The sequence below is a fragment of the Nelumbo lutea genome, chromosome 1 (assembly GCF_056320005.1).
Source record: "Nelumbo lutea isolate HS-2025 chromosome 1, American lotus-T2T, whole genome shotgun sequence".
NCBI classification, from domain to species: domain Eukaryota; kingdom Viridiplantae; phylum Streptophyta; class Magnoliopsida; order Proteales; family Nelumbonaceae; genus Nelumbo; species Nelumbo lutea.
The window spans coordinates 36456999-36470953 of NC_142684.1; the positions used below are offsets into that span (position 1 = coordinate 36456999).

The following is a 13955-nucleotide window of genomic DNA, read 5'->3' on the forward strand; positions in this document are numbered from 1 at the left end:
AACGACAATCATGACCGTCGGTAATAGGTATTAAGCGATGATTAAAATTTCTATAAAATTTAATGAAATTTGTCGATATAAGTTAAAATATGTGACATTTTTTATGGGTATCTACCCTATTTTTAATAGTTGAACTTTCAAAGATTGCCATTGATAAGATATTTTTTAGTATATGTTCAAATTTACACTCCATTTTCATTTTTTTTTCATATTGCTTGAATGTCCCATCTATTCCTTGGTTTCCTTTGGTACGCAATAGTTTTGTGTCTAATATTAATATTGGAACGTACACTTTCAAACAAAAATTAATCCTTGTACAAATCATCCATAAGTTTTTCCCTTTATGAACAAAACATTCCTAATTGTCACAATAGAAACTATAAGAGAAATGGGTTTCTGTTTATATTGTCTTAGATTTTGATTTTTGTGACTTTTCCCCCCTGAAACAACGTCTTCCAAGATATTGCATGTAGTTACTCTATCTTTGTTAGTAGTAGCAACACAACCTTCTATATCCAAAAATGGGGCATATCCTCATCTTCCTCTGAGAAGGTTGGTCCTCAACTCAATATTCATTCAACCTGCAATAAAAAATTATAAAAAATTGATTTAATGACAATAATTAAACATCATTTTTAAATGTAAAAAACTTTTATAATTTAAAACACTTACAAATATGGAGATCCAAGCGACATGTGCTCAAATTGAACTTCCAATATCTTTAAAACGCCCATAAGGTCGCATTAAAGGTTCATCTTTAGCAATTGAAACAATAATTAATACTTTACTCCACCCACGTCCCAATAATATACCAACTTTTTTATGTAGGTCCTCAGTAATAATTATTCCTTTTGCTATAACTTTTTTAGACCAACTAGAATAACTCAACAAATTACATCCATTTAATTCCTACAAATTATTAATATGTGGATTATTAATAAAAAATAAACCAAATATGTATACATGCATTATCAAGTTAATTTATGATAGTACCTAAGATTGTTGGGACATATTAGGAATGGGGACATTGATATCTATGCCCGATGTTTTTAAACCCTGCCACAATAATTTTAGTTTTTTAAAATTTCTAATTATGTAATAAAAATTTTCATGTAAATAAATAAACATATAATAAATATCATCACCTCATTAGATGGAACTGCATAATTAGCACTTGAAGATAGAACTTGCGGCCTTGATGCATTAGGAGTTCTAGAGCCAGTGTCATCCTAAAAAGAATAATTACATACTATAAAATATAATATATATTGAAATTCAAGTAACAAAAATATATGTGCAATTAAGAGGACAATACCAATTTGTCATTTAACTTTATCATCATTCCTCTAATCTCTCTTATCTCAGTTTGTATAGTTTTAATATTTTCTTCCATTTTTTTTGTTGGCTCTCCTTTAATGCATCAATCTCTTCTTCGTTTTTTTGTACTTGCTCAATAGTTGTAGCCGATTCTATATGGCTGGGTGTTGAACCCCAAAGAGATGGAGTAACACCTAATCCACAACCACGTACATGGCCACATTTCTCTTCTCCTATTACTTGGGAAAAGATACCACCCTTGGTAGTATTGTTCAATGATTCTTCTTGGTGCTCAAATATCAAATTCTTGAGTTGTGTCTATAATAAAAAAAACAAAGTTAAAGAATAGAAAAAACAAAATTTATAAGCAATTGCTATATTAAAAAGAAAAAACTTTCTATAACACAAAATACAAATAATATTATACATATCGTCACCTCAGCTGATGTTGTATCTACAAGTTGTCCATCCTAACGAAAGCATGAAAATGTAAATCTAAAGTGTGTTCAGCCATTGACATTTGTAAAATAAAGAGCTTAAAAGTAATAATTTTACAAATGTCAATTTTATTATTTGTGCAATTTTTATGCTGAATGAATTAATAATTGAATGGAGAAAAGCCCAAACATAGGTCCAATAAACCCAAACCCAAGTTCCATGACCCAAGTATGAGTGTTGATTCGTTTCCCACTTTACTCTGAACAGGGTCTGGTATTTTGGGAATATATTTATCTACAAATGTCAAAATTCGATGATTCTTGAGACTATGGATAGCTAAGAGATAGAGCTACAATTAATTTGTTGATAATTTTCTCTAAATCAATATCTATCTAGGCGAGAATTATGTGATAAGAGGCGGATCCGGGCTAAGAAGATTGAGGAGCCTGGTAGCACAATAAAAAGGAAAAATCTGACCAAAAAGGGGGATGACTTGCAGAGGTTATTTTGGCATTATTTTCTCAGTCTTTCACAGAGGAGAAGAGGGGAGAATGATGTCCAAGCACGGCTAAAGCTTCAACAAGGCTAGGGAATATCTTGATTGATGAGTTTTACTTGTTATTTTACTTTGATTCCTTGAGAGATTTCAATGTTTAATTTTGTTCTTGAGAGATTTCTTTTATTATTTTGATAAACCCTGAAGTTATATTCTTCAATTTCCATATAAAATTAGTCATGCTCTTTTTATGTGTAATTTTTTAGAAAATAATTGATTGGATAGATTTATTTTATGATTTGATCATTGACTACAATAATGTCAATCTGATGTATTATCATTCTTGGATAGCTTGTAAGAATAGATCATTCTATTTTTCATCAAAAATTAATTCTCTTAGAACAAATACTTTTGTTCTTGTCATTGGTTTCAAAGTTATATTTTTTGATTGTTTGTTTGAGATGTGAAACTTGCAATTGAGTAATAAATAGGAATCAAAGTCGATACCAATTAAGCAAATCAATCAAGTGAATTTCAAAACATTGTTCATAACAATATTATTTTTCACCCTTTAATCATCGTTACTTTTATTCAAATATTTTTGCTCTTCTTTTTATTTTTAGCAAATCATTTTTTTCTAGGTTATTCACTCTTAACTATAACTCCTTTTGTTGGTTTAATAAGCTTCTCTATGGATTAGAAACCTAAAGTTACGGTTCAACGACCGCTTAGCCAAGGGTAATAATTATGGGCGAGACACATCCTTTTTGGTATTAGTTATAAAAAATAACTCTGCTTGTGATATTTCATTTTGATCCCTTTTTTCCTGTTATACTTGCATATATGGCCTCATTAATATTTAGATATAAAGGTCAAAATATTTTACTAAATTAAAGGCACAAATTTAATAAAATTACCCCATCTTCCTGAATCCTTACAAAGCTCTTAAAACATGTGCTATGACCCATTTTTTGTTTTGTACGATTGGATTTATTTGTTATTATACGTGCCTATAATATAACATTAATAAAGATAAATGTATTCTCAAATACTATAAATTGCAATTAGTAAACAAGGTAAGACAATGCATGTTGGGCTAAAATGTGTTATTAATTACAAAGAGGAAGTCATACACATATTATACTTTCTAAAAAAGTTAAGTAATTACCTTGCCTTCTTCTAAATTCCAAAATCTAACCAACTTCCTCCATTGATTAAGATTGACCTGTGAATCATCAATTTGCTTTCTTTTTATGTTTATTGGGTCAATATCATAATGCTCAGCTTTTAATGCATGCTTCCATTCCCTCCAAGCTTTAGAGAGGGTGTCCATAACCCTTTTCTTTTGCTCTATCCTCTATTATGAATCGCTCCTAAATGACATATAAAAGCATACAATTTTATAGTCATTTATATTAAGTAATGTAACATGATACAAGAAATAATTTACTTAATATATATACCTTAACATGCTGTCATGCCTCATCTTTAATCTCTTGTGGCATTTTTCGCCAATCAAAGATATCAATTGGCACCTTATGGCAATTTCTTGCAAAGGTTACCATGAGATCAACAACCTTTCTATCCCCATCGCCATAACCTTGTCCTCTATCATTAATTTGAATTTCAATTCTTTTATTTGGATCCATTCCCCATAAATCACTACGATGTGTGGGCCCTTGAGTCCTCTTTCTTGGAGCATCTAAATGTTCTACATTTGAATGTACTAGTAAGCGTTGATGACCCTCAACCTCTTGATGTGGTTGGGATTGGCTATGATCTTCTCCTATCTGTTGCGATTAATTAGAAGTTCCTAACTCTTGGCCACTACACGATTTCGTAGACTTCGTCGTATATCCATTGATATTTACTGGTTTAATTAAAACAAATCATAGAAAAATAAGAACATAGAATAAGTTAGTATAAGGCAAGAATTAAACTTCAAGAAATTAAAAATTCATTAGTAAGAGATCTTTTAATATGTGATTTTCAAGCATGGTGGTACCCATTAATGGAAAAGAGAAAATTACTAGTGCTATTTTATAAATCTTATAAATGAGATCTAATGGCTGGAGTAGGCTAAATGAAATGTGTGAACTGAATTCAGATCTAGGAAAAAACAGATCTAGGGGTGTTAAGAATAGTTGACCCCCACCCCAAATAGCCTCTTTTATATTAAAGAGATAAAAAGTATGTATAGTTACAAGAATGCCCTTATAGGGCTGAAAGATAAAAAAGAACAAATAAAATAATAAGAACTATGATACTGTACAACAAGGACTACTCTAATAATGTACATCAAGATATATCTTCACACTCCCCCTCAAACTGATGTTGATAGTTTGCCCACAAGAATGAGATGTCGACTCTTAGTCATGGCCTTGGTGAAGATGTCGGCAATCTACACGTGAGAGGCAATCAACATCAGCATAAACCCTCAATTGTATGGATGATGAGGAAGAGAAAAACAGTCCCTGAGAGGTTGTCTCAAACATAACGGATGATGCAACGAACTACAATCATATGAGGTTGCCTTGGGGCAGAGACAGATTGACTGACCACCTGAACAACATGTGAAACATCAGGCCTGGTCATAGTAAGATAGATCAAAGAGCCAACAAGATGACAGTACAGGGTGGCATCAAGATGGATGAGGCCTTTGGATTTGGATAGCTTGACATTTAGCTCCAGGGGGTATCAACATATTTCTCATCAATGATTCCAGCTAGTTTGACGAGATCAGAGGCATATTTTTGTTAACAAATAAAATACCCTCGACTGCTACAATGAACCTCTAAACCCAAGAAGTAAGTGAGAGGACCCAAGTTCTTCATATGAAATGAGTTATGAAGGACTTCAACTCACAAATGTTGTCATGGTCATCCCCCGTTAAGAGCATATCATCAACATATAATAGAAGAATAATAATACCCTGGGGTCTTTTCTTAACAAAGAGGGAGTAGTCAGAGGAACTTTGATTATACCCAACTGCAACAACAACATCCCAGAAGCACTCAAACCAAGCCTTGGGTTCTTACTTCAGGCCATATAAAGACAAGACTTCTTCGGGCGACAAACATGTGAAGGATCACTGCAATATCCAAGCGGAGGTTTCATGTACACTGTCTCCTTTAATTTACCATGAAGGAACACATTCTTCACATCTAATAGATAAATAGTCTAGGAATAAACAAAAGAAATGGCCATAAGAGTCTGAACTGTAGTGATCTTAGCGACCGGGGCAAATGTTTCTTCATAATCAATCTCATATTCCTGACTATGTCCTTGGGCAACTAACCAGACCTTATATCAATCAAGAGAGTCATCCGATTTCAGTTTGATCATATAGACCCAACGACTTCCAATAATAGAAGCATCTGGAGGAGCTGGCACAAGATCCCAAGTGTCATTCTCATGGAGGGTTTGAATTTCAGCATCCATAGCTTCTTTCCATTGAGAACTTCTAATTTCTTGCTGATAAGATCTATGGATATCCGTGGAAGAAAGTATAGCAGAAAAGGAACTATAGTTTGAAGGAAAACCACAACGGTTAGGAGGTCGAAAGATATGGGTAGAACGATGAATTGGAATAACTGAACTACTATATGAAATAGGAGGATCTTGGGTCAAGGTATCACTTATAGAGGATATCTGAGATGAATGCTCTGGACCGGGTGGAAGGGGGGTTGTAAGCGTAGGAGCGAAGACATGTAGTCGCTTGCAGGTGAGGACAAGAAGATCTCTCTCGGTTGAAGAAGTAGTAGTGTCATTTGAATCAAAGTCTTACAAAACAGAGATGGAATGAGCAAACAATCTAGCAACCTTAGCAAAGGAGATATGTTCAAGAAACACAACATTCCGAGAAATCCGAATATGATGAATAGTAGGATCGTAACACAAAAATCATTTGTGGTCAGGGCTATATCCCACAAAGGCACACATAGTAGACTGAGCAGTTAATTTAGATCGTTCACAAACAGAAAGATGAACAAAACAAAGACATCCAAAAACATGGAGGCTAGAGAAATATGGGGGATAACCAAAAAGTTTTTGGAAGGGAGAGGTGTTGCCTAGAACAGATGATGGAAGAAAATTGTTCAAATACACGGCTGTACTGGCTACTTCTACCCAAAATGAAGTTGGAATATGAAACTCCTGTAGTAATGTCTACACAACACTGAGAATGTGTCCATTCTTCTATTCAGCTACACCATTCTATTGTGGATTGAGTTCAAATCAAAGAGCAACCTGCTTTGATACCATGTGAATTGAATTCAGATCTAGAAGAAAACAGATCTAGGGGTGTCAAGAATAATCAACCCCCACCCCAAAGAGCCTCTTTTATATTAAAGAGATAAAAAGTATGTACAGATACAAGAATGCCCTTACAGGGCTGAAAGATAAAAAGAACAAATAAAATAGTAAGAACTATGATATTGTAGAACAAGGGCTACTCTAGTAATGTACATTAAGATATATCTTCACAAAATGCAATCTATCCATTGAAATATGGTGGTAAAAAGTTTCAAACATTGTGGTTTTTAACCTTCCATTAGGATTTATTTCACATTTAGGCTTTTTGTGGTGGACAAAGTTTCAAACATTATGCAATCTGAACTAGGGATTAATATGCACGTTCCCTCATAATTAATATAAATGCAATGAGATAGGGAATATCATAAGATGATATCTCTAAAGGCCTTTCGTCATTAACATGAAAACAAGCTGAATTGGTGGGTGGAAATGAACTATAAAATCGGGTTATCCATTTCACTGAGATAGTCAATGGGATTGTTTCATGAGATGATAGGAGTGTCATAGACTAGTGGGAGGGACCTATCCTAAAATATAAGACTCTTCCATGGTACCCTGGGGCTCCCGATATAATGGGTTTGCCCTTACCAATTAGAAATGTTTAACATAAAATGGTAATGAACTTTGTCTAATGGAGGCCAAAGGGAAAGGTCATTGGATGGATGAATATGTGATCCTTCACAAAAAGTGATGAAGTTATGTAGCTAAAACAATTGGCCCCATGCACCTATGTGATTTCCTAAATTTTCAGGGGCATGAACTGTCTTCATCACTGAAATATGAGGGAAATCTCAAAGATTAATAAATGAAAATGGAACATAAATAAAAGTTCATTCTATGAAACATAGCATGAAACTATATTAAGGTCGTGGACTAATTAATCGTGCCTTTTTTATAAAAAATGGCACACATAATTTGTTAAACTATTAGATGACAACAAATTGAAAGGACCCAACTATGCAGACTGGTTTCATAACCTAAACCTGGTGCTCACGTTTTAGAAATTGGACAAAGTTGCTAAAAACCCAACATCGAAACGTCCAGGTGATAGGGCTTCTAAGGTAATGAGGGAATATCAGGAATATGAAGAGAAAAATTCTCTTGTCCAGTGTTTTGTCATAGCCTCCTTGGATAATTCTATCCAGAAATAGTTTGACAAAATTGATATCTGCAAATATATCCTAGATAGTCTTAAAACAATGTATGAGGAGCAGAATCGTTTTATAAGACAAAATGTCCTCAAACTATTGGTGGTCCCACAAGGATGACGGAGACACAACCAGTTCATGACCGTGTCATGCAGATGATAGGTTATATAAATAAATTGAATGCTCTTCCAACTTGATGATGACACCAAGACTGATGTCATGCTGAACTCTCTACTCTCGTCCTTTAATCAGTTTGTCATAAACTACAACATGAACAAGCTAAAAGTTATCTTGTAGGAGCTTAACAATATATTACAAAGTGCTAAAGAATTAATTAAGAATGATAAGCTAGTAGCCATGCTTGTTGATGGTGGCAAATCTGGTGGGAAGAAAAGGAAGGGTAAGAAAAAGCCTCAAAAAAAGGGAGGCAAATCAAAGAAGTAGAAGAGAGGCAAGTCATCTGATGAACACCACTTCTACAAGCAAATTGAGCATTGGAAGAGGAATTTTCCTCAGTATTTGGAATCTTATAAGAACAAAGAAGATAATTTTGAATCTCTTGTCATAGAGACCAATATGTTGGTCACTTCTACATCTAGGTGTATTGACTTTGGGGCTTCCACTCATGCATGTAACACATTGCAGGAGTTCAACAACAGCTGAATGCTGAATGATGATGATGTGTGTTTTACTTGGGGACGACTTCAACTGTTTCAACTATTATAGGAACAATAGATTTAATTTTTAGAGAAGGAATTGTTACATTAAAAGATTATCTTTATGTACTAAAATTTGATTTCAGTTTCTAAGTTGTGTTTATTCTATTTTATTCAGTAATAAGATTATAATTAAATTGAATAATAAATTCCTTACTCACAGAAAACTTGAGAATGATCTTTATGTTCTCCATCCTTTTCTAGAAACAAATGTGATTGAAACCATATCGAAGCACATCCTCAAGAAAAGAACATGTGATACAATTAATCTAACGTGCCTGTGGCATTACCAATTTGGCCATATTAATAAAGAACGTATCGCAAGATTGGTAAAATTTGGTCCTCTAGATTTTCTAACTAGGGAAGATCTACCAACTTGTAAACCATTGCCTTCAAGACAAGATGGCGAAAAGGTCATTTACAAGTAAGCCTAAAAGAAGCATGAGTGCACTTAACCTTATACATACTGATGCATGTGGTCTCATGAATGTTAGGACACAAAACTAATACTTTTATTTTATAATTTTTACTGATGATTATTCTTAGTATGGTTACGTGTACCTAATGAGACATAAGTCTAACTCCTTTGAAAAGTTCAAAGAATTTAGATAAGAGTTTGAGAAATAGTTAGGGAAACAAATCAAAACTCTTTGATTAGATCAAGGAGGTGAATATCTTTCTGATGAATTCGGGACTACTTAAAAAACAATGGGATTATATCACAGTTGTCTCCTCCTATTACACTACAATTAAATGGTCTATCAGAGAGAAGAAATTGAACTCTATTAGATATGGTCCAATCACTCCTCATCCTTTCAAAGTTACCCATATTCTTTTGGAGGCATGCATTGGAGACTACAATTTACGTGTTAAATGGGGTTCCAACCAAATCGATTCCTAAGACTCCTTTCGAACTATGGGCTAGTAAGAAAATCAAGTGTAAGACACTTAAAATATGAGGTTGTCCAACACACATCAAAAAGATAAGTGCAGAAAAATTAGAATCCAAAACTATCCATTGCCCATTTATAAGCTAACCCAAGGACTCCGTAGGGTATCTCTACTATAACCCACAAGAACCAAAAGTGCTTGTTTGTCGAAATGTCTACTTCTTGGAGAAGAACTACATCCTAAACAATCATCATCAGGAATTTTCTTTTTACGAAGAGAGCTCAAGAGTAATGGGAGATAACCCACAAATTCTAGATAATAATATCTAGTTTAAAAGATCTACATGGGTTTCTAGACCTCTAATACATTATGGCTATGATCAAGAAAGTTACTTGATGAAAGCTATTGATAGTGAGGAAGATCTCATGACTTATACGGAAGTTATATTGGACATAGACTCCTTGAAGTGGGTAGATGCAATGAAGTCGAGATGGACTCGATGAAAACCAATGGAGTCTAGACTCTCATAGACCCGCCCCCTAAGGTGAAAGCAATCGGTTGCAAGTGGATCCACAAGAGGAAGTATGGCCTTGATGAATAAGTTGAGACCTATAAAGCTCGATTTGTAGCGAAAGGGTACACAAAGAAAAGAGTTGATTATGAGGAGACATTTTCATTAGTGGCCATGCTTAAATCCATAAAGATACTATTACCTATAGGTGCACACTATGACTATGATATTTGGCATATGGATATCAAAACTGCGTTCCTAAATGGAGATCTTACTAAAGATATCTATATGCAATAACCATAAGGCTTTGTTGCTAAGGGTCAGGAGCACATGATGTGTAAGCTGAATACATCCATTTATGGGTTGAAGCAAGATTCTAGAAGCTGGAACATCCGATTTGACTCAATAATTAAACAATTTAATTTTGAGCATAATCCAGATGAACCCTGTAATTATAGAAAGATAATGTGAGATAAGGTTACATTTATGATTTTGTATATAGATGACACTCTACTTGTTGGGAATAATGTAGGAATGTTGACTATGGTGAAGGTATGGATTTTGTAGCAATTCTCAATGAAAGATCTTGGAGAAACTTCTTATATCTTGGGACTTCGATTCTATAGATAGATCAAAGAGGATAATTGGATTATCCCAATCTATTTACATTGATAAGATTGTCAACAGATACAACATGCAGAACTCTAAGAAGTGATTTGTTCCTTTTAGGCATGGAGTCATTCTCTCCAAAGGAACGTCACCTAAGACCCCTAAGGAGATTGAGGACATGAGAGAGGTTACCTATGCCTCATCCGTATGGAGCATCATGTATGCTATGTTGTGTACTCAGTTAGACATTACTTGGGCCATCATGTTGTAAGTAAATACCAATCTAACCCAGGACAAGAGCATTGCGTTGTTGTGAAAAATATACTAAAGTACTTATAGAGGACTAAAGACTATTGTCTTGTATTCGATGATAGTTCACTACAAATTGTTGGGTATATAGAGGCCAATTTATAGTTTGATCTAAATGATAGAAAGTCGACATCTGAATACACTTGGGATCTTGAGTAGTAGAAAACTAGTCCATGACCAAGGCCAAACTCATTGCCGTAAGTGAGGCTACCAAATAAATAGTATGGATGAGAAAATTCGTCTAAGAATTTGGAGTCATACCATATAACCCATTCCACTATTGTATGACAACATTGGTTCTTTGGGAAATTGTTGGTAGAAGAGACATCCAGATACAAATGGTAGCATCAGCGAAAATGTGGCAGGCCCATTGACTAAGCCATTGACATACAAAGTGTTTAAGAAACACGTAGACAATATGGGACAAAGGTTTGTACTCGATTGGACCTAAGTGCAAGTGGGAGTTGTTAGACAGTGTATACACTTAACTCCAATTAGATTAATGTACAAATGCATTTCTTGTAAGTGAAAAAATAGTATATTATTGTTTCATGTTGATATTGGTATGTTTCTATGAAATTACCCCTTAAATTGGACACTTATGAGACTCATGTTAGTTTAGAATGTTCTCAGCCGTTGGATAGACTTAGGGGGTTTATCCTGCCAAGGCTGACACTGATGTACTGTTAAAGAAGTTGTGGCAGCTTGTCCCAGCTATTAGGGTTAGACCTAAATCACATGCAATGTGTATTTGGATGAAACACTGAACTAGGACCATTTTCCAGTTATGCCCTAGACATTGGAGATTGACGCATAAAACTAGAAAGTTACACATTACCCCTAGACTTTATTATAGTACTACACTAGGTATTGAATTGGACTGTCTTTGATATGATAATAGTGAGATCCATCAAGGGTCAAAACTTGTGTATGTTGGGACAGTCTGAGAATTCACCTAAGTGGGTGATCATAGTATATCATTGAAGGGTTAATAGATCCATCACATGGACGCCCAAATATTGTGGAATAAGGGGCGAATTTCAAAATTTTTTCTCTCCCTTCAACTGGGAATCACATTCCCTATTTAGAAAATCACATTTTCAAAGATAAATCTTGAACCTTAAACTGAACCAGATCTGAACCAAAAGGAATGAGAGAGAATGATACCTGATACGAAGAAGCAATATCTCCCAACGAAGGTGTTCACGCCCAAGGAAGGATCCAAAGACTGCTCCCACTGAAGATGGCGCAGTGCAGGATGGAGCAAAATCAGTAGTGTTCTTCCCCAAGAACTCTGTCCTTCTCAAGAAACAGCAGGATGGAACGTGAGCACAGCTTCCTTTTCAATCATTTCTCAAAGAATTGATGTCAAGATCCAATCTTGACTTTTCCCACAACTAGAGATCGAACTGGGAAACAGGGCGGCAAGAGCAGGGAGGCGGCAAGAGAGTATTCGCAGGGTGCAGAATTCTCTCTTCTTGATTTCAGCACTAAAGAGGATCTGATGTATTTCTTGTTCTCTCTCAAGGATGCTGCCCCCTCCTTCCTTTTGTTAACTTGAAAAGATCAGCTCCTAATCCCATTAGGAGGTGCTTATCCAAATCATATTTGGATCAGCCTTCTCTTCTAGTGATAAGGATAAACCCTTATCTTATCTGCAGATTAGATTAACTTTATCCTAATCTTATTAGGAGGTTTCTAGATCTGAATCACATTCAGATCTGGACTCTCAGAGTGGATAGGATGAAGACCCTATCCTAACTGCTAATCCATCTCAGAATTCGCCCCTTTAATTAACTAAATTAATAGCCCAGTTCGAAATGGGCTTTAGTCCCATTAAGCTTATGTGCTCACTTAACCTTCCCAACTGCTGCCCAGTTGGGCTTTCTTGTATGGCGTGGGACCCAAGCATTGATCTACACATCAGCTACATGGGTTCGGCCCAGCCTTTGTTACAAGGCCTGGTCGAATACACTGTTAAGACAGTGCACCCCCTGAAACCCATCGAATGGGCTCTATGGGCCCAACACTTACCCTAAGTGGTCCCTGGGCCAAGCCACTTTGTAACACCCAGGGACTGTGGGCAGATGCAAGATTAGCCCATCAGGTATTAACCTCAATGGTCTTACACTTAACCTCTCAGCCCATAATGATCATACACTGCCCGACAAGAGAGGACCTCTCCCTCGGCTGCAAGGAACAGTGTTGCACTCTCCACTTATATGGATCCCGGGAATTAAAACCCTTTTGCAAACATTTTAGAAACCATAATATATATACTTTTATATCTCATATAAAATATACTTTGCAAAACAAATCTCAACGGTTGAAATTGGCTGCCAGCAGTCTTGGTTTCCAACAGTGAGAGTGCATCCCCGATCATTACCTTTGTTCGACAAAGGGGCTGATCCTGTCACTATGATCACCCACTCAGATGAATTCTCGGATTGTCCCAACATACCTAGGTTTTGACCCCTGCTAAGGATCTCACTGATTGGTACATCAAAGACAGCCCGATCAGACACCTAGTGCAGTATCATAATCGAGTCTAGGGGTCGGGTGTAACTTTCCAGTTTTGCCCATCAATCTCCAAGGTCTAGGGCAATATTGGAAATCTGGTCCAGTTCAAAGATTCAATTAATCGAGTTTAGGTGTAAATGTTGGGCCCATATTGAACCCATTGTGATGTGCTCAATGATCATTGTGGAGTCCGACGCCATACAAATCATGGCTAAATTGGCCATGCAACATCTTGGGTCATGAGCCTTTGAAGGAAATAGGACTAAGGCCCATAATTAATAAGATTAAGTAAGTTGTCATGTGCTATGGGTCAAATTTGGATTTGGAAATGGGTATGGAGCACCCATCCTCTTTAGAGGTTAAGGCTTATCTCTTAATACAGTCCAGGTCCAAATTAGATTTGGATAATCTCCTAATTTGATTAGAAGAGTGCTCCATAAGGAGATAAAAGAAGAGGGTAAACCAGACTAGAAAACCACTATTTCTTGTTCTCTCTTCTTCTCTTTTGTCTTCCAAGAAACCCTATCATGACCTAGGCTTTTAAAGATTGATAGAGATCAGTTTTCCTTCTGATTTTTGCAAGAAAAATTCAGAGGAATTTCAGGCTCACCTTCCCTAGTTCGATCCTAGTAGTTGGTTTGTAGTTTTGTTGAAAACTATGTTGCTGAATTAGCTTCACCTATACA

General features: G+C 35.6%; 1 long non-coding RNA gene across 1 annotated transcript; it reads right to left on the reverse strand.

The window, feature by feature from the left end:
• Nucleotides 1–3342: 3342 nt before the first annotated feature.
• On the reverse strand, nt 3343–4121 carry LOC148874283 (uncharacterized). The gene is made up of 2 exons (XR_016104969.1): nt 3715–4121; nt 3343–3624 (listed from the first exon to the last, which is right to left on the reverse strand). It is a non-coding gene; the product is annotated as an uncharacterized LOC148874283 (long non-coding RNA).
• Between the last annotated feature and the right edge of the window lie 9834 nt (nt 4122–13955).